Source organism: Salmo salar, chromosome 15 (assembly GCF_965601325.2).
Source record: "Salmo salar chromosome 15, fSalSal1, whole genome shotgun sequence".
Taxonomy (NCBI): Eukaryota; Metazoa; Chordata; class Actinopteri; order Salmoniformes; family Salmonidae; genus Salmo; species Salmo salar.
Genome location: NC_138305.1, coordinates 91,099,266 through 91,123,612, shown reverse-complemented (window position 1 = coordinate 91,123,612; position 24,347 = coordinate 91,099,266). Strand labels below are relative to the sequence as shown.

At 42.5% G+C, this 24,347-nt stretch overlaps 1 protein-coding gene across 3 annotated transcripts in view; it reads left to right on the top strand.

Moving 5' to 3' along the window:
- Positions 1-24,347, top strand: part of LOC106572434 (IQ motif and SEC7 domain-containing protein 2) — an 82,286-nt gene that overhangs the window by 22,963 nt on the left and 34,976 nt on the right. Inside the window, exon 1 of one of the 3 annotated variants that reach the window (XM_082962149.1) lies at positions 20,667-20,805. The exons of the other annotated variants lie outside the window; for them this stretch is intronic. The gene's annotated coding sequence lies outside the window, so the exon portion shown is untranslated. Of the gene's footprint in view, positions 1-20,666; positions 20,806-24,347 lie in introns of those variants that run through there. 3 annotated transcript variants of the gene reach the window in all.

Below are 24,347 nucleotides of genomic sequence, written 5' to 3'. Positions count from 1 at the left end.
CTACTGTACTGTACTGAACTATACTGTACTGAACTGAACTCTACTTTACTGAGCTCTACTGTACTGTACTGAACTATACTGTACTATACTGAACTCTACTGAGCTCTACTGTACTGTACTGAACTCTACTTTACTGAGCTCTACTGTGCTGTACTGTACTCTAATGTACTGTACTGAACTATACTGTACTGTACTGAACTATACTGTACTGTACTGAACTCTACTGTACTGAGCTCTACTGTGCTGTACTGAACTCTACTTTACTGAGCTCTACTGTGCTGTACTGTACTGTACTCTACTTTACTGAGCTCAACTGTACTGTACTGAACTCTACTTTACTGAGCTCTACTGTGCTGTACTGAACTCTACTTTACTGAGCTCTACTGTACTGTACTGAACTCTACTTTACTGAGCTCTACTGTACTGTACTGAACTCTACTTTACTGAGCTCTACTGTACTGTACTGAACTCTACTTTACTGAGCTCTACTGTACTGAACTATACTGTACTGTACTGAACTCTACTTTACTGAGCTCTACTGTGCTGTACTGAACTCTACTTTACTGAGCTCTACTGTGCTGTACTTTGATGTCCAAACTTGTGAAACATAGACGTCTTTGGATGGTGAATTATCATATTCAAGTCATATTGACAAAGGTGTTGTGAAGATGGGGAGAGGTATGTCAGTTATAAAAAGATTTTCAGCATTTTTGACACAAAAAGGCTCTGGTCTTGTTCCATTTTGATTACTGTCTGGTAATATGGTCAAGTGCAGCAAAGAAAGACCTAGCAAAGAAGCCGCTGGCTCAAAACAGAGCAGCACACCTTTCCCTTAACTGCACACACAGAACATCATGCATGCCAGTCTTTCCTGGTTGAGGGTTGATGAGACAGTAACTGCTTCTCTTTTAGTTTTTATGATAAATATTACTGTGACAAAAATTCCAGATTGTTTGCATAATCAAATAACATTCAGCTCAGACACCCATACTGTGCATACCCCACAAGACATGCCACCAGGGGTCTCTTCACAGTCCCCAAGTCCAAGACGAATTCACGGGAACGCAGTTTTATACAGAGCCATGATGGCATGCAACTCCCTTCCATCTCCAATTGCTCAAGAAAACAGCAAAAAACAGATAAACAACAACAATTCATGGAACGGCAGGGACTGTGAGGGGACACACTAACTCTAACACACACATCATTTTTTTGATGTATTGTTTGTATTATGTTTTTGTTTTATTGTTTGTATATCGTTGTATCTTACATTTGTGTTACTGTTCTTGTCTATCAGTGTATCAGTATTTTGTTACTTGTCATGTTTTGCAGAAGAGCATCTGCTGCTTCTGCAAAATCTAATGGGGATCTAAATAAACAAATATACCAAATTTGGTCTTGTTTTGGGGCAGACCTCATTTGGAAATGTTAGTGCTGAAACAAGGTTTAGCATTATTGACTGACTGAGGACATTATATCTGCATTATTACTATACTGATCTGTCCATACATTATATCTATCTATAGTGGTGATTTGACGAAACCAGTTGGCTTTAGTTGACATGTTTTGATCCTGGCTTAATCAGCTGTCCTTTAGCCACTGGCCATTGTGGCTTGCTTAACTATTAATTGATTCAGTGCCTTTGACATTCAGATGTAGATAAGTGGTAGTTTGATGACAGGACGCGGATGAAACACATACATTTGCACTCAGTGCTGTGGAGCAGAAGACTGGTTACCGTGGGAACGCTGTGAGCTCCTCTGCAAAGAACTCTGTGGGCGAGAGAGAATAGAGAGAGGGAGAGAAGAGGAGAGGGTAGGAGTGAGACCAGGAGAGGAGTGAAAGACAGACGATATATAGAGAGAAAAGAGAGAGATGGAAGAAAGCCGCTGAAAAGTGAGTGTGAGAGTCATTTTTAATTAGAGGGTAAGCTACAGGTCCCCTCAGTTGGTAAAGTTGGACCACTGTTTCTGTGTCAAATTACATAAGGGGTCATTATACTTTTCACACTAACTAACTGATCCTGTGACAACTCAACATAATGTCAGCCTCTTGAGTGAATCTGTCACTGGCTTCCCACCTCTTCTCCTCTTAATGAAACCTAATTGTGTCTGTCCATACAAGCACCAGAAAACACATCTGATAGGTAAACCACCCAGCCAGCATAGTATTAAAACCCTCATCTTAGGGTAGTACACACAGTGGTGTTGTTGTTTACTCTGCTAGAGAGGTCCAATAGAAAGAGCAGGTGCTGCTGCTACATAGATAGAGTCAGTCGACTGGCTAGTAACTGTAACCATGCCCATCTTCTTCTCTGGCGAGCGAGCGCTGCTATCGCCTAGCACTCAGCACTAAACGCCCACACAGGCAGTCCACGCTGTTGCCAAGCAGCGGGAGATTCGGAGCCCAGAATCGGGGGAGGGGGTATGCAAAACACTTAACTTTAGGCTAGAGGCAGCTCACACAGCGATAGTGGCCATCTAATCATCTCTCCTTCTCAGCAGGGGGGTCAAGGGTCACACGCTGGAGGTGGTATGACGCAGTAGGCTCCCACATGCAGGTACTCTCATCTGTGGACAGTGAATAGAAATGTTGAAATGTGAAATGAAATGGTTTATCAAGAGGTTTGTGCCTGGCTACTGGCTGAGAATAGTGAATGTGAAGCCTTATTGGCCATAAACTGTAATCTGCATCAAAGTTTAAATGTTCAAGCTATACGATGTGAAACAGGTGGTTGTTTAAAGATAATGACACAATGGTAGAGACGAATGTATGTAATGGGTAAACCGTATACATTCCGTATGTTGTTATGAGTGTCTTCCTCTTCCGTTTCCTCTATAGATAGACAGATTCACCTACACACCAACACCTCCTGACACTCTATTTACCCTGCTGTGTGTTGGAGGAAGTCCTTTATTTGTAACGTGAACACCCCTCCACACACCATATTTCTGTTTCCTCCTCCACTTCTAACTCTCCCCTCCTCCGCTCCTCTTCTCTTGATTATTTTCACCCCTTGGCCTCCTCCGTATACAACCTCTGTGGCTCTCCTGTACTTCTCTCTCTCCTCCCACTCTTCTCTTCCTCCCTCCATTCTTGCTGCCGTAAATACACATCACCTCTGTGTCTCTCTCCTCCCTGTGTGCTGCTATCCTTGCCTTTCTTCACTCTCTCTGCCCTCCCTCTGTCAAGGGTGTGTACGGGAGGCAAAGTCAGGTGCAGGAGAGCAGAGTGTAGTGAACAGGCGCACTTTAATTCCGTTCCAAAAATGACAGCACATAAAAACAATAACGTGCCAAAAACACGGAACGTAGCAAAAGTAAAGCGCGTGACAATAATCCACATCACAAACAAACAATTACACACAAAGTTAATGGAGGGGAACAGAGGACTAAATACATGCAGTAATTATGGAATGAAAACCAGGTGTGTAATGGAACAAGACAAAACCAATGGAATATGAGAAATGGAGCGGCGATGGCTAGAAAGCCGGTGGCGTCGATCGCCGAACGCCGCCCGAACAAGGAGAGGAGCCGACTTCGGTGGAAGTCGTGACACCCTCCATCAAAATTCCGCTACTGTTAGTGTGCGTGTGTGTGAGTGAGTGTGCGCACATACACTGCTCAAAAAAATAAAGGGAACACTTAAACAACACATCCTAGATCTGAATGAAAGAAATAATCTTATTAAATAGTTTTTTCTTTACATAGTTGAATGTGCTGACAACAAAATCACACAAAAATAATCAATGGAAATCCAATTTATCAACCCATGGAGGTCTGGATTTGGGGTCACACTCAAAATTAAAGTGGAAAACCACACTACAGGCTGATCCAACTTTGATGTAATGTCCTTAAAACAAGTCAAAATGAGGCTCAGTAGTGTGTGTGGCCTTCACGTGCCTGTATGACCTCCCTACAACGCCTGGGCATGCTCCTGATGAGGTGGCGGATGGTCTCCTGAGGGATCTCCTCCCAGACCTGGACTAAAGCATCCGCCAACTCCTGGACAGTCTGTGGTGAAACGTGGCGTTGGTGGATGGAGCGAGACATGATGACCCAGATGTGCTCAATTGGATTCAGGTCTGGGGAACGGGCGGGCCAGTCCATAGCATCAATGCCTTCCTCTTGCAGGAACTGCTGACACACTCCAGCCACATGAGGTCTTGCATTGTCTTGCATTAGGAGGAACCCAGGGCCAACCGCACCAGCATATGGTCTCACAAGGGGTCTGAGGATCTCATCTCGGTACCTAATGGCAGTCAGGGTACCTCTGGCGAGCACATGGAGGGCTGTGCGGCCCCCCAAAGAAATGCCACCCTACACCATGACTGACCCACCGCCAAACCAGTCATGCTGGAGGATGTTGCAGGCAGCAGAACGTTCTCCACGGCGTCTCCAGACTGTCACGTCTGTCACATGTGCTCAGTGTGAACCTGCTTTCATCTGTGAAGAGCACAGGGCGCCAGTGGCGAATTTGCCAATCTTGGTGTTCTCTGGCAAATGCCAAACGTCCTGCACGGTGTTGGGCTGTAAGCACAACCCCCACCTGTGGACGTCGGGCCCTCATACCACCTCATGGAGTCTGTTTCTGACCGTTTGAGCAGACACATGCACATTTGTGGCCTGCTGGAGGTCATTTTGCAGGGCTCTGGTAGTGCTCCTCCTGCTCCTCCTTGCACAAAGGCGGAGGTAGCTGTCCTGCTACTGGGTTGTTGCCCTCCTACGGCCTCCTCCACGTCTCCTGATGTACTGGCCTGTCTCCTGGTAGCGCCTCCATGCTCTGGACACTACGCTGACAGACACAGCAAACCTTCTTGCCACAGCTCGCATTGATGTGCCATCCTGGATGAGCTGCACTACCTGAGCCACTTGTGTGGGTTGTAGACTCCGTCTCATGCTACCACTAGAGTGAAAGCACCGCCAGCATTCAAAAGTGACCAAAACATCAGCCAGGAAGCATAGGAACTGAGAAGTGGTCTGTGGTTACTACCTGCAGAACCACTCCTTTATTGGGGGTGTCTTGCTTGTTGCCTATAATTTCCACCTGTTGTCTATTCCATTTGCACAACAGCATGTGAAATTTATTGTCAATCAGTGTTGCTTCCTAAGTGGACAGTTTGATTTCACAGAAGTGTGATTGACTTGGAGTTACATTGTGTTGTTTAAGTGTTCCCTTTATTTTTTTGAGCAGTATATATGTGTGTGTGCGTGTGTACATGTAACAATATAACATACCCCCTCTGTTCATGTTACTGTTCATGTTACTTTTCGAGTTACTGTTCATGTTACTTTTCGAGTTACTGTTCATGATGCTGTTCCTCTTATTGTTAATGTTACTGTTCATTTTACTGTTCATGTTAGTTAAGGAGATGCTGCTAATGAACAGGAGTCAGGAGGCCTCTCATTCAGGACATACTGTATGCTAGCTAGGTCTTGCATAACAACATCTGCTCTGAGATCTCACTTCTTCACTTAGAGTCAGACCCCAGGCTGAAAATCAGGACTATTCTCGAATTATACTTTTTTACTGTAGAATAATCAGTGTAGCAAGACTAATGTCATGACATAGTAAAGTAGGGTTCACACAGATTTGGGAGAAGCCTTTCTTTCCCATGGTGTTCTACTCTGCAGGCTTCCTCTAAAACATTGGATAATTGCCTTAATATTTATGCAGAAAGCATTCTCATCAGTACTGATATAATATTTAGGCAGAAAGCTTTCTCATCAGTACAGAAATAACTAAGTACTGTAACCTGTATTTAATCAGAATAAATAGGGATGTGCTGTGATCTCAGCTACCACATTCAGCACTATCAAACCCATGCTGACAGGTTGTTTTGATTTAATTGGAACTCTTATCATCATCCATGCCACGCAAACCAGCGCTGCCGCCTCTGCATAATTATAATGTTTAGTCCTGTTTTACCTCTTCCATTCTCTCTCTATAACAGAAGGCCAGCATCCCGGAGTCGCCTCTTCACTGTTGACGTTGAGACTGGTGTTTTGCGGGAACTATTTAATGAAGCTGCCAGTTGAGGACCTGTGAGGTGTCTGTTTCTCAAACTAGACACTCTAATGTACTTGTCCTCTTGCTTAGTTGTGCACCGGGGCCTCCCACTCCTCTTTCTATTCTGGTTAGAGCCAGTTTGCGCTGTTCTGTGAAGGGAGTAGTACACAGCATTGTACGAGATCTTCAGTTTCTTGGCAATTTCTCGCATGGAATAGCCTTCATTTCTCAGAACAAAAATAGACTGACGAGTTTCAGAAGAAAGGTCTTTGTTTCTGGCCATTTGAGCCTGTAATCGAACCCACAAATGCTGATGCTCCAGATAGTCAACTAGTCTAAAAGAGGCCCGTTTTATTGCTTTTTTAATCAGAAAGACAGTTTTCAGCTCTGCTGAAACATAATTGCAAAAGGGTTTTCTAATGATCAATTAGTCTTTTAAAATGATACACTTGGATTAGCTAACACAATGTGCCATTGGAACACAGGAGGGATGGTTGATGATAATGGGCCTCTGTACGCCTATGTAGATAATCAATAATAAATCTGTCGTTTCCAGCTACAATAGTCATTTATTAACAATGTCTACACTGTATTTCTGATCAATTTGCTTTTCTTTCAAAAACAAGGACATTTCTAAGTGACCCTAAACTTTTGAACAGTAGCGTATGTATATACAGTTGAAGTCAGAAGTTTACATATACTTAGGTTGGAGTCATTAAAACTCGTTTTTCAACCACTCCACAAATGTCTTGTTAACAAACTATAGTTTTGGAAAGTCGGTTAGGACATCTACTTTGTGCATGACACAAGTCATTTTCCAACAATTGTTTGCAGACAGATTATTTCACTTATCTGTATCACACTGTATCACAATTCCAGCGGGTCAGAAGTTTACATACACTAAGTTGACTGTGCCTTTAAACAGCTTGGAAAAGTCCAGAAAATGATGTCATGGATGTAGAAGCTTCTGATAGGCTAATTGACATAATTTGAGTCAATTGGAGGTGTACTTGTGGATGTATTTCAAGGCCTACCTTCAAACTCAGTGCCTCTTTGCTTGACATCATGGGAAAATCAAAAGAAATCAGCCAAGACCTCAGAAAAAAAGACCTCCACAAGTCTGGTTCATCCTTGGGAGCAATTTCCAAACAGCTGAAGGTACCACGTTCATCTATACAAACAATAGTACGCAATTATAAACACCATGGGACCACGCAGCCGTCATACCGCTCAGGAAGGAGACGCAGTCTGTCTCCTAGAGATGAACGTACTTTGGTGTGAAAAGTGCAAATCAACCCCAGAACAACAGCAAAGGACCTTGTGCTGGAGGAAACCGGTACAAAAGTATCTATATACACAGTAAAACGAGTCCTATATCGACATAACCTGAAAGGCCACTCAGCAAGGAAGAAGCCACTGCTCCAAAACTGCCATGAAAAAAAGCCAGACTACGGTTTGCAACTGCACATGGGGACAAAGATCGTACCTTTTGGAGAAATGTCCTCTGGTCTGATGAAACAAAAATAGAACTGTTTGGCCATAATGACCATCGTTTTCTTTGGAGGAAAAAGGGGGAAGCTTGCAAGCCGAAGAACACAATCCCAACCGTGAAGCATGGGGGTGGCAGCATCATGTTGTGGGGGTGCTTTGCTGCAGGAGGGACTGGTGCACTTCACAAAATAGATGGCATTATGAGGAAGGAAAATAATGTGGATATATTGAAGCAACATCTGAAGACATTTGTCAGGAAGTTAAAGCTTGGTTGCAAATGGGTCTTCTAAATGGATAATGACGTCAAGCATACTTCCAAAATTGTGTCAAAAAAGGACAACAAAGTCAAGGTATTGGAGTGGCCATCACAAAGCCCTGACCTCAATCCTATAGAACATTTGTGGGCAGAACTGAAAAAGTGTGTGCAAGCAAGGAGGCCTACAAACCTGACTCAGTTACACCAGCTCAGTCAGGAGGAATGGGCTCAAATTCTAATTGGAGGTTAAGCTAAGTCAGGGAATTTTTATTAGGATTAAATGTCAGGAATTGTGAAAAACTGAGATTAAATGTATTTGGCTAAGGTGTATGCAAACTTCTGACTTCAACTGTATATCGTCTTTGTATCTCAAAATCATTGTAATGTGGTTAACCTTAAAAATGAAAAGATAAAAGATAAAATTCAACCAGAGTGCGCTTAGATTGTAGGAAAAGGCTGCACTTGACCGTTGTGCTTGAATCGGAATGATTCATGTGCAACCGTCAAATACGGCCTTTTGAGCTGTCATGCGGCCGAATGCTGCAGACAACACATTCACGGGTCACAAGGAGGAGTTTTGGTTCCTGACTCAAAGGGAATACCCTACCGTCTCCCTCAGAACATTACAATTCAATGTACCCTTTGTCAGCTTATATCTGTGTGGAGCTGGATTCAGCAGTGCTCTCGTCTGCATTAAAACCAAATATGTGACCCATTTCAAGAAGCTAGGCATATGTCACACATCCCTACTTCACAGGCAAGGCATTTGTTTTTTTATCAAAATGCGTTTTTTTGCCAGAAATGCCTTCTGGAAAATACAGGAACCTTCCCGCTAGCCATGATTGGCAGAGATAAAGCATGGGCTGGACATGCCAAGAGATGAGTTCAGATTGGTCTGCCATGTAGCATGCTTCTGTCGATAACATGAGCTCCTCAGTATGTGTAGATAGTTTACAGGCGCTATTGACAAAGATCAGTGGGAAAACGTTGTGATGGACTACTTTCTGGAGGACGATCATACCATGCTGACTCTCTTTGACTCTGAAAATGAATCAGACGATGAGGAAATCCCTGATTTAGGTATAACATTTTTCTTTGAACCAGACATTGTATAATCTTCCGATGACAGTGATGTGGAAGAAACGGCGATCAACAGTCTTGTTGTCATGGAAGAAGTTGACCGAGTTTTGAAATCAGTGGAATGCCCAGTGGAAGCAGAGAGATGATTGCCAAATGTGGAGAGTCGAAAAGAGAACACCTGTCTCCGGGTTTACATCTTCAAACTAAGGGTAACCATGGCATCCATGACAGAGAGGGAGAAGCGTTCATCCATGTATACAAGTAAGAGTCTAGCTACATTTTCAGATATTATAAGTTTCTAATTTTGTCTGAAAGTTGTTTTCATTGCAAGTTAAAGTGTACTGCTGGCTAATGTTAGCTTGCTGGCTCGCTAGCTAACCTTACTGTCACGGGTACTTAGGGAAGGAGGAAGGAGTAGAGTCAAATGCAGGAGATATCGTCCAGTAGCTCGAAGTTTATTCACACCCACACACTAGGTGATCAAAAGGCACTGGGAGTGCACAATACCCAAAAGGGAAACAGGTAATCCACAAAGGGAAAATCACACGCAGGGCGCAGCCCGGCGAGAAAAGAAATCCTCCAATATAAAAACGATAGAGAAGAAACGGCCACAGCGTAAACCCGCTGATAAACAAACAATCCCGCACAACACACAACCCCAAAGGAACAAACTAAATACCCCCCACTAATGACAGAAATGACAACAGGTGCGGACCTAGACAGACAAAACACAATGAACACAGAAACACAGATCGGCGGCAGCTAGTAGACCGGCGACGACGACCGGCGAGCGCCGCCCGGCCGAGGAGGGGCACCATTTTCTGTGGATACTGTGACACTTACGTGTATGATCTATGTAGTAATATTATTTGTATCTCAGAAATTAATTTGTATTGCTAGTTATAGCCTAATGTTAGCTAGCTGGCTAGCAGTGGATGACCGTTCAAACTGATTTTTCCCAGTCTGAGAACATTGTTTTTCAAGTTACCAGTTGTCTTGAATACACTGAAGTTGGAAGTTGGATATTTCCGAGTTCCCAGTTGTTTTGAACGCGACATTAGATACATTATGTCAGACAAATTTGCAATTGACTGTCATAGCCTCACATTAAAAGTATGTGATCGTGAGTTGAGAAGACAATCAGAAATACAGTTAGAATGTTTTGCAATTGACTGCCATAGTCACAAATAAAAAAGTAAACATTGGCTGTTATTTAAACATTTTTTTAACATGGTTTGGATCCCGAGAATTTTCAGATATCAAAATGGGATCATGGACGAAGAAAGTTGGGGAACCCCTGCTGTAACTGCTTATAGTATGCTGATACAATGATTTATTTGGGACCCTGTCACACGCAAAGTTATGTTCAATTCCAGTTCAAGTCAGCTGAATTGAAATCCAAGTCATGAAAAGAAAATGTATCGCCTCCCGAGTGGCACAGGGGACTAGGGCACTGCATCACAGTGCTAGCTCCATCGCTACAGATCCTGGTTCAATCCCAGGCTGTGTCGCAGCAGGCAGCAACTGGGAGACCCTTGAGGTGCAGCACAATTGGCTCAGCATCGTCCAGGTTACGGGAGGGTTTGGCCGGCCAGGTTGTCATTGTCCCATCGCACTCTAGCGACTCCTGTGGCAGGCCGTGCGCAATGCATGCTTACACGGTCGCCAGGTGTACGGTGTTTCCTCCGACACATTGGTGCGGCTGGCTTCCGGGTTAAGCAAGCATTGTGTCTAGAAGCAGTGCGGCTTGGTGGGGTCGTGTTTTGGAGGACACACCGCTCTCAACCTTCGCCTCTCCCGAGTCCATTCGGGAGTTGCAGTGATGGGACAAGACTGTAACTACCAATTGGATATCATGAAATTGGGGAGAAAAAGGGGTAAAAAAAAGGAAATGTATCAATATTGAGTATGCATGACATAGTTCAAATAGAGCCAAACTTTCTTGTCACTCACCCTGCACTCTCTCAGATCTGCAGTATCTCTCATCTCTTGGCTAACTCTTTTCCATTAATATCTCATAGTTATCCGCAACTTCTTTCCCCAAGATATTTTTAACTCCACTTACTCCCTCTTACCCATTTAGCTACATCTGTATGAGGGACCACTTTAAAACTCTTTTCCTGGTCAGGTGTACTCCAGGTGACCTGCTGAAGTGTGTGAGCAGCGAAAGTGAGTGAGGTCTCTCTCCCTGGCCTCCGCACCACACGCAGCAGGCCCCCATGCTAAATGACTGGGACTGTGTGTCCTTGTCTGACAGCAGCTGCTCGCCTCAGTGAGAGGGCTGCTAATTACATGCTAATCCAACTCAACCAAGAGCTCTCCACTTTCTCGTCTCTCTCCTTTCCATCCAGCCATGCTTAGATGCTGCAGATGGAATTACTCCTGATTTTTTGGAAAAGGGATAATTTAGGGATAATTTAGATTTTGGAGTGACTTCAAAAAGCTTATGGATTTTTAGTGCACTTTTACTGTATTGCAGGGAGTGGTTTGACTTTGTTATAGAATAATCCAGAAGAGCAGTGTGGTACATTGCAGTGTTGTGTTATATAATCCTTTAGAGTGGTCTGAGTTTTCAGATATAATCCCCCCTCTCTCTTTCTCTCTCTTCTTCTTTCTCGCTCCGTGTTATTTCATCATTTTCATGTCTTCATTATTATTCTACAATGTAGAAAATAGTAAAAAATAAAGTAAAACCCATGAATGAGTAGGTGTGTCCACATTTTTGACCGGTACTATATATATATATATATATATATATATATATATATATATATATATATATATCAGTGACGGTCAGAGCCATATAAGATGAGGGAGGATGATATGTTTTAATGAACATGGCCTTATTTTTTTTTACAGCATATTGGATGACTGTCATTCATATTCCATTCACCCAGCTCAATGCAACATCGATAGGTTTAGGCTACTACATGATACTCAAATTTTCCCTGTACCCATCATGAGGTTGCTAATACCTAGCCAATGAATGATAGTTTATAACGTCGTTGCATCAGTCGAGAGAATGTTGAGTAATCAAGGTGACAGACATTTACACATTCAATACAGCCCTGCACACTCTTGCCTGCATCTAGCTGATCTAGGGTGTAATCATTAGTCCAACAGTTGCAAACAAGAATTTGTTTATCCCTGTTTGTTCCGTTTGCTTCCGTTTAAGACACGTTTTTCAATAGAATCGGCGGAATGAATTCACCTCTGATCACACGCATACACAGTTCACTTTCATAGCAGACACATACAAACAGCTCATTGTATATATAATTCCTTCTCACATCTATCTACGCTTTCTCCTCCTCTCACCTTTTCCCTTCACTTGTGGACTTCAGGGCACAACACATCAGCTGCCTGTGACTAGGCGAAAAAAGCTTTCCAAGCCAAACCTTCATATCATGACCGCTAACCGCTACACACAGCCTACTTCGTTGTCACGTCATAGTCAACATAGCTACTAGAACTAATGTGTTAGTAAACCCACTACAATCATGCAGTACAGTGTAGTCAGCAGCAATCAGTTTAGCAGTTACACCAGCGGGCCACGGAGGCAATAAATTAATAAAACCAAAAGCTTGTGAAGTTGGATTCCACCCTTGCACTCTCTCTCAGACAGTCAATAGAATAGAAGATGATGTTGAGAGGTCAGGGCGGTTGGCTGCCTCACTGCCTCTGAGGAGTGGCATTGCTTGCAGCAGCTCTGTACCTTTGTTGTCCTTCACTCCCTGAGGTTGTTAGTAACTTCAGTATGGTGGTCATGTACATTGCAATTCACTGTACATCAGCTTCTTTTAATCTCGCTCTATCTACAGGATATGCATCTCATGTTTACTACCATTGCTGCTTCACTCAATGTCAATGTTGTTTCTTGTTTCTTGCTTCAATTCAATTTTCTCTTTCTGTCTTCATTTTTGCTTCATCTCTCTGTCTCTTTTCCTCTCTCTGTGTGTGTCTCTGTCTCTTTTTTGGTCTTTCTTAAGTGTCAGGCAGTCACCATCTTACTCAAGCTATCCAATCTCTGCTCCCACAACCCCTACTGCAGCCAGCCCCTATGCCACCCTCCTCCCCACCAGTCTGACTGTTAACAGCTTCTTCAGCCTCCATCAGTACTGCTGCCCCTCGTCTGCCAAACACTCGCAGCAGGCAAGGTAAGGGCCACCTAAAGGCCTTCAAAAGATCCCCAAGAACCTGTGAATACCTCACAACAATCCTTACCTCCTGCAAGACCCTTAGAACCCTAAAAAGATTCCCAGTCCACCACTCCCCTGCCCTGGTCACCAACCCTACCTTCAAAGCTTGCCCTCCCTTACTCCTTCCTACAAATCCCCTTCAATCCACTGGTTCTAACCCACTGGTTAACCCTAACACCCTTACCTCATACCCAGCCCCTGACCTGTGTAAGAACCCTCCATTGCTATGTCACCTGATCCTCTCACCATTTTTCACCACCTGCTTTGCCTTTCATCACCTTGCCTCCCATACACCTGTGGGAATGTGTCACCAGTTCACCCCTGACCCTAGCCTGTGCCATACTGCCTCCTCATCTTTCTTTCTATCAGGAGTCCTCACTGTTGTTGTCTCCATCTTAACTGCTGTGTCTGAGAGGGGAAGAGAGAGGGCTACCTCTTAAACAGCTTAACAAAGAGAGCCAGAGAGCTCACTTAAAAAGGGCCTTTATACAAATGGAGAGATGTCCTCACTTAGAGAAGAGAAAGAACAATCATATTTAATGAGTGGAGGGTCTGAAGGTGGTTTTAGTCACCACTAAACCCACTGAATCACTCTCTTTCTTTCTTTCTTTCTTCTCTTTCTTTCTTTCTCTCTCTTTCTTTCTTTCTTTCTTTCTTTCTTTCTTTCTTTCTTTCTTTCTTTCTTTCTTTCTTTCTTTCTTTCTCTCTCTCTCTCTCATTCTCTCTCTCATTCTCTCTCTCTGTCTTTTCTCTCTCGCTCGCTCGCCTCTCTCTATCTCTCTCGCTCTCTCTAACTCTCTGCCTGAACTTGAACAGACACCAGCTTCAGTGCATCATGCTCCAGGACTGCCATCTATTGGGAGAGGATATACAGGCCTAGTGTGCAGTCAGTGGGCGTTAGTTAGCATTTTTGCCTGGACAGGGTATTATGGAAATATGACCTAGAATACAGCAGTTGATGGCTAAGCAACACAAATGATAATGTAGCCATGGTAACACATTAGGGTGGCTCATTTGCATGTAGAGTTTCCTAGTGTTAAATATTTAAAATGTTATCCAACGATCCTTAGGGATGGATCAAAATGTACAGAATGGTTACCTGGAGGAAAATGGTGGAGGGTCATGCCTTTTCAATTTTAGTCAAGGGGAGGGTTTAGTATTTTTTAAATCTAGTCCAGGAGAGGGTCATGTAGTCTGTAATTGATGACATTTAAACATTTCTCAGTGTTTTAGAATTCGTTGGTTATTAAAACCTCTTGCATCTAGACGCCGCTAGCGGAACGCCTCGCCAAATATTCAATGGAAGAACGTGGCGCGAAATACAAAAACCTCAAAAATGCAATAATAATAAATAATAATTTCAATTTTTCAAACATACGACTATTTTACACCATTTTAAAGACAAGACTCTCGTTAATCTAACCACATTGTCCGATTTCAAAAAGGCTTTACAGCGAAAGCAAAACATTAGATTATGTTAGGAGAGTACATAGCCCAAAAAAATCACACAGCCATTTTCCAAGCAAGCATATATGTCACATAAACCCAAAACACAGCTAAATGAAGCACTAACCTTTGATGATCTTCATCAGATGACACTCCTAGGACATTATGTTATACAATACATGCATGTTTTGTTCAATCAAGTTCATATTTATATCCAAAAACAGCTTTTTACATTGGCATGTGATGTTCAGAACATGCATTCCCACCCAAAACTTCCGTGAATTTACTAAATTACTCATCATAAACGTTGACAAAATACATAACAATTATTTTAAGAATTATAGATACAGAACTCCTTTATGCAATTGCTATGTCAGATTTTAAAATAGCTTTTCGGCGAAAGCACATTTTGCAATATTCTGAGTACATAGCTTAGCCATCACGGCTAGCTATTTTGACACCCGCCAACTTTGGGGCACACTAAACTCAGAATTACTATTAGAAAAATGGTATTACCTTTGCTGATCTTCATCAGAATGCACTCCCAGGACTGCTAATTCCACAAGAAATGTTGTTTTTGTTCCAAATAATCCATAGTTATGTCCAAATACCTCAGTTTTGTTCGTGCGTTCAGGTCACTATCCAAAGGGTAACGCGTGAGCGCATATCGAGACAAAAAAATTCTAAACGTTCCTTTACCGTACTTAGAAGCATGTCAATATTCCAACCGGATAATAGTGTATTCATTCAAAGACGAAAAGAAAAAACAGCATGGTCGCGGTTTGGCGCATCTCCAATCTCTTAGTCACTAGGCAGACCACTGACAAACTGAGCTACCATACTCTGCCCAGAGACAGGAGATGCCTCAATCCGCATTCTGAAGGCTTTAGAGAGCCAATGGAAGCCTTAGAAAGTTCCACGTAACAGCTCAGATACTGTAGTTTCGATAGAGAAGCAAAAGAAGGACTACAAATTCGCAGACAGGCCACTTCCTGCTTGGAATCTTCTCAGGTTTTTGCCTGCCATATGAGTTCTGTTATACTCACAGACACCATTCAAACAGTTTTAGAAACTTTAGAGTGTTTTCTATCCAAATCTACTAATAATATGCATATTGCCGTTTCTGGGCAAGAGTAGTAACCAGTTTAAATCAGGTATGTTTTTTTCATCCGGCCATGAAAATACTGCCCCCTATCCCAAACAGGTTAAGCTATATATCAATGTGTGCCCGATACCGCACCTTATCTCTGATTCTCGGCTGGGCGCGCAATATTAAGTGCGCCTATAGGCTATGCAGTGTGGTCTTAATCAAATTATACATAGGCTATAGGCTACAAAGTGCATGCTTGGAGAAGCACAGAGCAAATTTATATTTCTAAGATAGCTGCTGGGATGGTTGGAATACAACTGGGCTGCATTAAACACTGCAATGGATATACGAACCCAGAGTCCCAGCCTGCTCTGCTCTTTCTGATCCAAAACTTTTTTGTGTGCTGCCTAACCAATGGTTGTGCTGTGTAGGACTACTTTGGCATTTCAGGATAGAGGCTTCTTCTGAAAATATTTTGGGGATTAGGCCTAGTCCAGAAAATCTTGCGCGCAGACTAGCCTGTACAGTGCCAATGTTCTGTACAGTTTGAGAAGGAGAGCACAAAGATGAGAAGGAGGACCGGAGGTCAACTTTCATAGCTTGCTACTACTATAATTGATTTTAAGAAAAACAATGTTTCTTGCCCATGATGTATTTATCAGAGTTATTGACCTCACAATAAGTCAGATTCGAGTCATTTACATTGTGGTGCTGAAACTTGAAGCAGCAGCTGCTTTACAATTGATCGGAAATAGACATTTCATGGTGCCGTAAGTAGGCATAATCAATTCCTCAACTCACCATGCACTCCTTAAATAGCCTACCTCCATGTGAATGAAGGGCTGTTAAGTTAAACCCTAGACTTGAATTGAGCGGTATGAGAGGGTATGCCATATGCTTACATTTTATTAAAGAAAATGGCAAAAAGCACAGGCCTAAACCCCCTCGTTAGCTTACGATTTTGAAGAAAATAAAATGGATATATTAATAATATATAACAGTACTTTTTCCTCGATGCTTTATGCTAGTAACAAGCTGTAAAATACCCAGATTCATATGGGAATATCATTGTTTAGTTTCTTTGACATTCAGAGGCTGAGCTATAACCTTCTATAGCCGAAAAGACAAACAATGTACTTTGCTTGGGAAGTAATCTAATTCTGTCACTATCAACTGATTAAGCTATTCACTTTCTGTACAACAGAAGATGTTTAAACCCAGACAGCTTTTTGGGAAAGCTCATTGGGTTAAGCCACGGAAGAGTAGCAAGCAGTTAAAGCATATAGTTTTCTGCGTCGGTAAGGCTACTTTGTTTGGGGTGGATAGGTAGGTCTAACTTTTGAAAGTACATGCTCAGATTCATAATGACGTCTTATATTTAATTATTTGTGAACAGGGACAGTTTCGTTGTAAACAAGACACACTGATTTTGCATTGGATAAATATGATAAGATGAACACATACAGTACCAGTCAAAAGTTTGGACACCAACTCATTCCAGGGTTTTTTACTATTTTCTACATTGTAGAATAATAGTGAAGACATCAATACTATGAAATAACACATGGAATCATGTAGTAAGCAAAAAATGTTCAAATCAAAATATATTGTACATTTTAAGATTCTTCAAAGTAGCCACCCTTTGCCTTGATGACAACTTTGCACACATTCTCTCAACCAGCTTCATGAGGTAGTCACCTGCGATGCATTTCAATTAACAGGTGTGCCTTGTTAAAAGTTAATTTGGGGAATTTCTTTCCTTCTTAATGCATTTGAGCAAATCAGTTGTGTTGTGACAAGGTAGGGGTGGTACACAGAAGATAGCTCTATTTGGTAAAAGACCAAGTCCATATTATGGCAAGAACAGCTCAAATAAGCAATGAGAAACAACAGTCCATCATTACTTTAAGACATGAAGGTCAGTCAATGCAGAACATTTCAAGAACTTTGAAAGTTTCTTCAAGTGCAGTCACAAAAACCATCAAGCGCTATGATGAAACTGGCACTCACGAGGACTGCCACAGGAAAGGAGGACTCAGAGTTACCTCTGCTGTAGAGGATAAGTTCATTAGAGTTACCAGCCTCAGAAATTGAAGTAACAGACACATCACAACATCAACTGTTCAGAGGAGACTGCGTGAATCAGGCCTTCATGGTCGAATTGAAACCACTACTAAAGGACACCAATAATAAGAAGAGACTTGCTTGGGCCAAGAAACACAAGCAATGGACATTAGGTGGAAATGTGTCCTTTTGTCTGATGAGTCCAAATTTGTAATTTTTGGTGCCAACCGCCGTGTCTTTGTGAGACGAAGAGTAGGTGAACGGATGATCTCCGCATACATGGTTCCCACCTTGGAGCATGGAGGAGGAGGTGTGATGGTGGGGGGGCTTTGCTGGTGATATTGTCTGTGATTTACTTAGAGTTCAAGGCACACTTAACCAGCATGGCTACCACAGCATTCTGCAGCGATACGTCATCCCATCTGGTTTGCACTTAGTGGGACGATCATTTGTTTTTCAACAGGACAATGACCCAACACACCTCCAGGCTGTGTAAGGGCTATTTGACCAAGAAGGAGAGTGATGGCATGCTGCATCAGATGACCTGGCCTCCACAATCACCCGACCTCAACCCAATTGAGATGCTTTGGGATGAGTTGGACCGCAGAGTGAAGGAAAAGCAGCCAACAAGTGCTCCGCATATGTGGGAACTCCTTCAAGACTGTTGGAAAAACATTCCAGGTGAAGCTGGTTGAGAGAATGCCAAGAGTGTGCAAAGCTGTAGGCAAAGGGTGGATACTTTGAAGAATCTAAAATCTAAAATATATTTTGATTTTTTAAACACTTTTTTGGTTACTACATGATTCCATGGTTTTCATGTCTTCACTATTATTCTACAATGTAGAAAAAAGTAAAAATAAAGAAAAACCCTTGAATGAGTAGGCTGTAATTTCAGTAATACGTGTAGTATACAAAAACATTTTGCTAATATGTAAAATGACAGAATTGCAGGAGATTTTTTATTAAAGGCTATTTTTCTCCAACCTGCAAATACGATGATCGACGACTCATGCAATCTTTCCACTCCTACTCTTGTCTATGGTGGTCTGCGAACCCACAACCTTCTGACCCGCAGCCCTGTGCACTATCAAAATTCCTGGGTTGCCATGTAATGCTTACAGGACAAAAACAGTGTCTAAATCTAAGGCTCTGGTCTGTCCAAGATTTGAGGGTAAATGGTAGACATGTTCTCTGCTATCCACTTTATTTTAATTATTATTTTGGGTATAGGGTGGGTCACTTGTTTATTTTTCAAGCGTTTAGGGAGGGTTTAGGTCAAAGATATTTTGCTGAAGGGAGGGCCATCCATTTTCATTTCAGAGAGGTCCGATTTTCTCCATGTAACCATTATTATAAATAACGTTCACTCCCTTAGCTTTACTATGATGATCTTGACCTCTGGCTTCAGCTGACACATAGACACAGAAACTTTACTTAAAACTGTTTCCTTTTTACACATTTAGGATATGACAGGAACATGTCAACAGCCTCCTGCTCCTCTCTTCTCTCAGTATCATTTCCACCAATGTATGCTTTGATCAACTTTTTGTCATGTATTTCTATCTCATGCTTTTTCTCTTTTTCTTGCTATCTGTTTTCTCTGTTTCTCTGTGTATCTTCTGTCTTTCTCCATCCTCTCCCTCCCTACTTCCATGTCTTCTTCCCTCACTCTATCTCCTTCCCTACCTCCCTTTCCGTCTGTCTATCACCCTGTCTCCATTCCTTTCTCTCTGTCTGTCTCTCGCTTTACTCATTCCCGTTGGTTCCTCAGTGAGGAGTGTGAGGATGATGCATCCCATCAGTTCTGTTGTCCCTCCTCAGGGTGCAGTAGCCCCTCCTCTCGATAACCCTGCACTTTGATTGGTCTCTTGACATCAAGCTGGACAGCTGATTGGTCTCATGGAGTCAAGCTGGACAGCTCAGTCAATCACCTGAGTCGGACTCTCAGTCTCTATGAGGGACTCCAGTTGAATGACACTGGACAGAGCCCCAGTCTGGATGGATTTAAATGGAATGATCCTTCTTTAGTTGCATGCGAATTTTAGTCTCAGTGTGATAGTTGTTGTGATAGTGATTTACCAGAAAGTATGACTCAGTGGTAGTTGGTTCATGAACTGTAATGTTTTCTTCACATACTGTATATCTCTGTCTCTTATTTGCTCACTGTCTGAGATCATTAGATTTTCTCTGCTCATCTCACACCTGTCTCCTCAGTTTTAAAGTAGCCTAGTCATTCTTTGTGTTCAGCAGCTACTACACTGCCACCAAAGTCTGTGAGAAGTTAGATCTTATCATCACACAATGAGATTGAACCAAAAAAAAAACTATTTCAATGGGTTGAATGTCCTGGTATTTGTTTGTGTTTGTTTAGAAATGTTAGAGGACATTGATCTGTATCTGAAATAAACATATCATAATTGGTGCAGAGAAGAATTGAAAAAACGGTCCTGATGTACACCCATCATAATTTACCACTGTAAATGTAGTTGTAGTGTAGACCTCGGGACAGCAGAGGGCACAGTGATTATAATCTCAATGGTAGAGTAGTCCTACTGTACTTCTCAACTGTGTCTCTGAGACACATACAGTAATCGACCGGTAACTGTGGGCACGGGCATCTTCAATAAAATGTTGGTGACCAATAGAAAATGATATCTGTGTGTATTTATGATGTATGCGTGTTTTCTTTACTTGATTAGGCCTACACATGAACACACCCACACACTTATGAAGGTATAGTAGTGTACAGTATAGCAGAAATGCAGTATGACGTGACATAATACACCAGGTATCAAGCTATATAGACCTGACTCCATCTCTTCATTGGTGCCATTTGAATGAGAAGTTAATTATCCCACCTCTGACCCTTTCTCTCCTAGCTGTTCTGTTGTGACTGGTGTGTTTGTACTATTTGTCACTGTGTAATAGTGTGTGCCTGCCTGTCGGTCAGCTGGGTAATGTGAGAAGGAAAGAAACAGGGGGAGGGAGTGTGAGAGAGTTTGGGCAGGGTGAGTAAGTTCAGAGCTGTCAAAAGACTGTAAGGAATATATCCTTGCTGCTCTGAAGGGCGAGTGAGAGAATGTGAGTGTGTGTTTGTGAAGTGTGTGTGTGTTTGTTATCACGCTTCACCAGTCTGTGTGGGACCTCTCTTTAACTGCAGCAGCAGCACGGTAAGGACTCTTGATTTCACTCCCAAACTTTCTATACAGCGCAACAAAGATGACATGCTGTAACTAAGTGTTGAGTGATTGTCAGTTGGATTGTATGTAAAACGTGTGTATGCACTGTATGTGTTTTTTATAGAGCTCACTGAGTCAGTATGACTGAGTCACTATGCAGGACCTACTGTGTTACGAAGGCTGTTTAACTCAGCTCCAGTCTATGTCCTTGATGCATTTCTTTCTATTTGAACAGCTTCTATAGATACTATGACTGTGTATGGACAGTTAACTGTACACAATGAAATATACCTGCTGAGCTGAGATAAGGCGGAGCTTTACCTAGCAAAGACTTATAGATGACCTGGAGCCAGTGGGTTTGGCGACAAATATGTAGCGATGTGAGGATACATCAGGGTTATTGGAAGTGTTCATTACAGTAAGTTCATGTTTGCGACAGTGAGAGGTTACATTCAGTAGTGATGAAAGCAGACCTGTCGTGTTCCCTGTCTATAGATAGAGCCGAGGGTGGAAGTAGATTGAGTGAAATGTAGGAGGATTTCTTTAGATTTTCCCATGATGTCAAGCAAAGAGGCACTGAGTTTGAAGGTAGGCCTTGAAATACATCCACAGGTACACCTCCAATTGACTCAAATGATGTCAATTAGCCTATCAGAAGCTTCTAAATCCATGACATAATTTTCTGGACTTTTCCAAGCTGTTTAAAGGCACAGTCAACTTAGTGTATGTAAACTTCTGACCCACTGGAATTGTGACACAGTGAATTATAAGTGAAATAATCTGTCTGTAAACAATTCTTGGAATAATTACTTGTAGATATTACAAAGTAGATGTCCTAACCAACTTGCCAAAACTATAGTTTGTTAACAAGAAATTTGTGGAGTGGTTGAAAAACAAGTTATAATGACTCCAACCTAAGTGTATGTAAACTTCCAACTTCAACTGTATGTACAATATCAGTATGTGAGTAATGTCTGTGAGGGAACAGGTTTTATGTTGGAGATTATCAGAGAGTCAGTTAGATGGAGGAGTGGAATTAGTGGATGGAGTGTAGGACGCAGAAGAATGCTGGAATCTGACAAATGAATGATTTGTTTGTTCTCTCACAGTATTCACTTCTTCTGAGTTCTACAATGAAAGTTATTCAACTCATGGGTAAATGTGTTCATTTCCTGTTTCAGACATGATGTACAGTAAGAGCGATATTATCTATGTTTCCATCATTACTAGAATATAGCTGTTTGATGATGTAACATTATCACCAAATAGCGGTGATGGTTCATACACTACATTACCATAAGTATGTGGACAGGGGCATTGTCATGCTGAACCAGGAAAGGGCCTTCCCTAAACTGTTGCCACAAAGTTGGAAGCACAGAATTGTCTAGAATGTCATTGTATGCTGTAGTGTTAAGATTTCCCTTCACTGGAACTAAGGAGCCTGAGCGATGAAAAACAGCCCCAGACCTTTATTCCTCCTCCACCAAACTTTACAGTTGGCACTATGCACTGGGGCAGGTAGCCTTCTCCAGGCATCCGCCAAACCCAGATTAGTCAGTCGGACTTCCAGATAATGAAGCGTGATTCATCACTCCAGAGAACGCGTTTCCACGGCTCCAGAGTCCAATGGCAGCAAGCTTTACACCACTCCAGCCAACGCTTTGCATTGCGCATGGTGATCTTAGGCTTGTGTGCGGCTGGTTGGCCATGGAAATCCTTCTCATGAAGCTCCTGACGAACAGTTATTGTGCTGACGTTGCTTCCAAAGGCAGTTTGGTGAGTGTTACAACTGAGGACAGACGATTTTTACACCCTACGTGCTTCAGCACTCGGTTTTCCTTTTCTGTGAGCTTGTGTTGCCTACCACTTCGCGGCGGAGTTGTTGTTGCTCCTAGAGGTTTCCACTTCACAATAACAGCACTTACAGTTGACCGGGGCAGCTCTAGCAGGGCAGACATTTGATGAACTGACTTGTTGGAAAGGTGGCATCCTATGCCATGTTGAAAGTCACTGAGCTCTTCAGTAAGGCCATTCTACTGCCAGTGTTTGTCTATGGAGATTGCATGGCGGTGTGCTCATTTCTATATACCTATCAGCAACGGGTGTGGCTTAAAATTGCCAAATCCAATAATTTGAAGGGGTGTCCACATACTTTGGCTATATACAGTGCATTCGGAAAGTATTCACACCTTTTCCACATTTTGTTACGTTACAGCCTTATTCTAAAATTGATTAAATTCTTTTTTTTCCTCATCAATCTACACACAAAACCCCATAATGACAAAGCAAAAACCAGTTTTTAGAATTTTTTATGGAAATATCACTTTTACATAAGTGTTCAGACCCTTTACTCAGTACTTTGTTGAAGCACCTTTGGCAGCCATTACAGCCTCGAGTCTTCTTGGGTATGACGCTACAAGCTTGGCACACCTGTATTTGGGGAGTTTCTCCTGTTCTTCTCTGCAGATCCTCTCAAGCTCTGTCAGGTTGCATGGCTGTGTGCTCAATTTTATACACCTGTCAGCTGAAATAGCCCGAATCCACTAATTTGAAGAGGTGTCCACATACTTTGGTATATACAGTGTAGCTTACATAAACTAAAGTCTGTTGTTGTTCTCTCTGGAAGGCTGGTCAGTGGTGTTTTCCTTTGATGGGTCTTGGAAAGGATTGTTTTATTCTATCACTATTGCTAAAACATAAGGCTTGGGTTACTCTCAACCCCGGTGTCTGTCTGTGAGCTCTATTGTGGAGACAGAACAAGGAAAAGGTGAGGGACAAGTGAGGGGTGAAGGACAGACAGAGACAGAGGAGACAAAGGAGGTGGCATGTGAGAGGAGGCTGTTAAAGTGACGTGTGGTCAGTCACAGTGCAGATCAATAGACTATCATGGTCTCTCATCGATGGCAGGGAGCTCATGTGGTTTTAAAGTCCCATTCACTCTGACCTGTTGTGGACCGATGAGACATGCTGCTGCCCTGCCTCTGCAACACACTCAGGCAGGCTGCCCATCAATAATGAATAAGGTGGGACACGATGGAACAGGCTGCAGGGGGCAACTAGCAAGGAGGTGACACTGTTTCACACTGCCAACAATCTCTTCCCCACTCACGTCTCTCCTCCTCTCCTCTCATCACATATTGTCAAAAGCACCTGCGGTGTCACACATCTGTTCCCCCAGAAAGTCACCCATCGGTTTCTAATCCGAAATGAATCTGAGGCGAAGAGAGCTATGTTGGGACCTTATGAGTGTAAGCTACCTGTAGCACCACAGAGGGCCTCAGTCAGTAGCAACACTGTAACAGGACTACAGGAGGCTCATTCATCAGACATGAGGCTCTGATGTCATCTGTGCTATGGCCACCCTCATGATTTAGACAACAAACGTTTCACTCATACATCCGTTGTGTCTAAGTGTATTATGTAAACACAGTCATACACAGTTATACCATGTGAAAAACATTCAAATGCTGTAGCACCCATGGAGTTATCAAGACGCAACAAGGCCGACTTCAAATGCAATCATCCATAGGCAG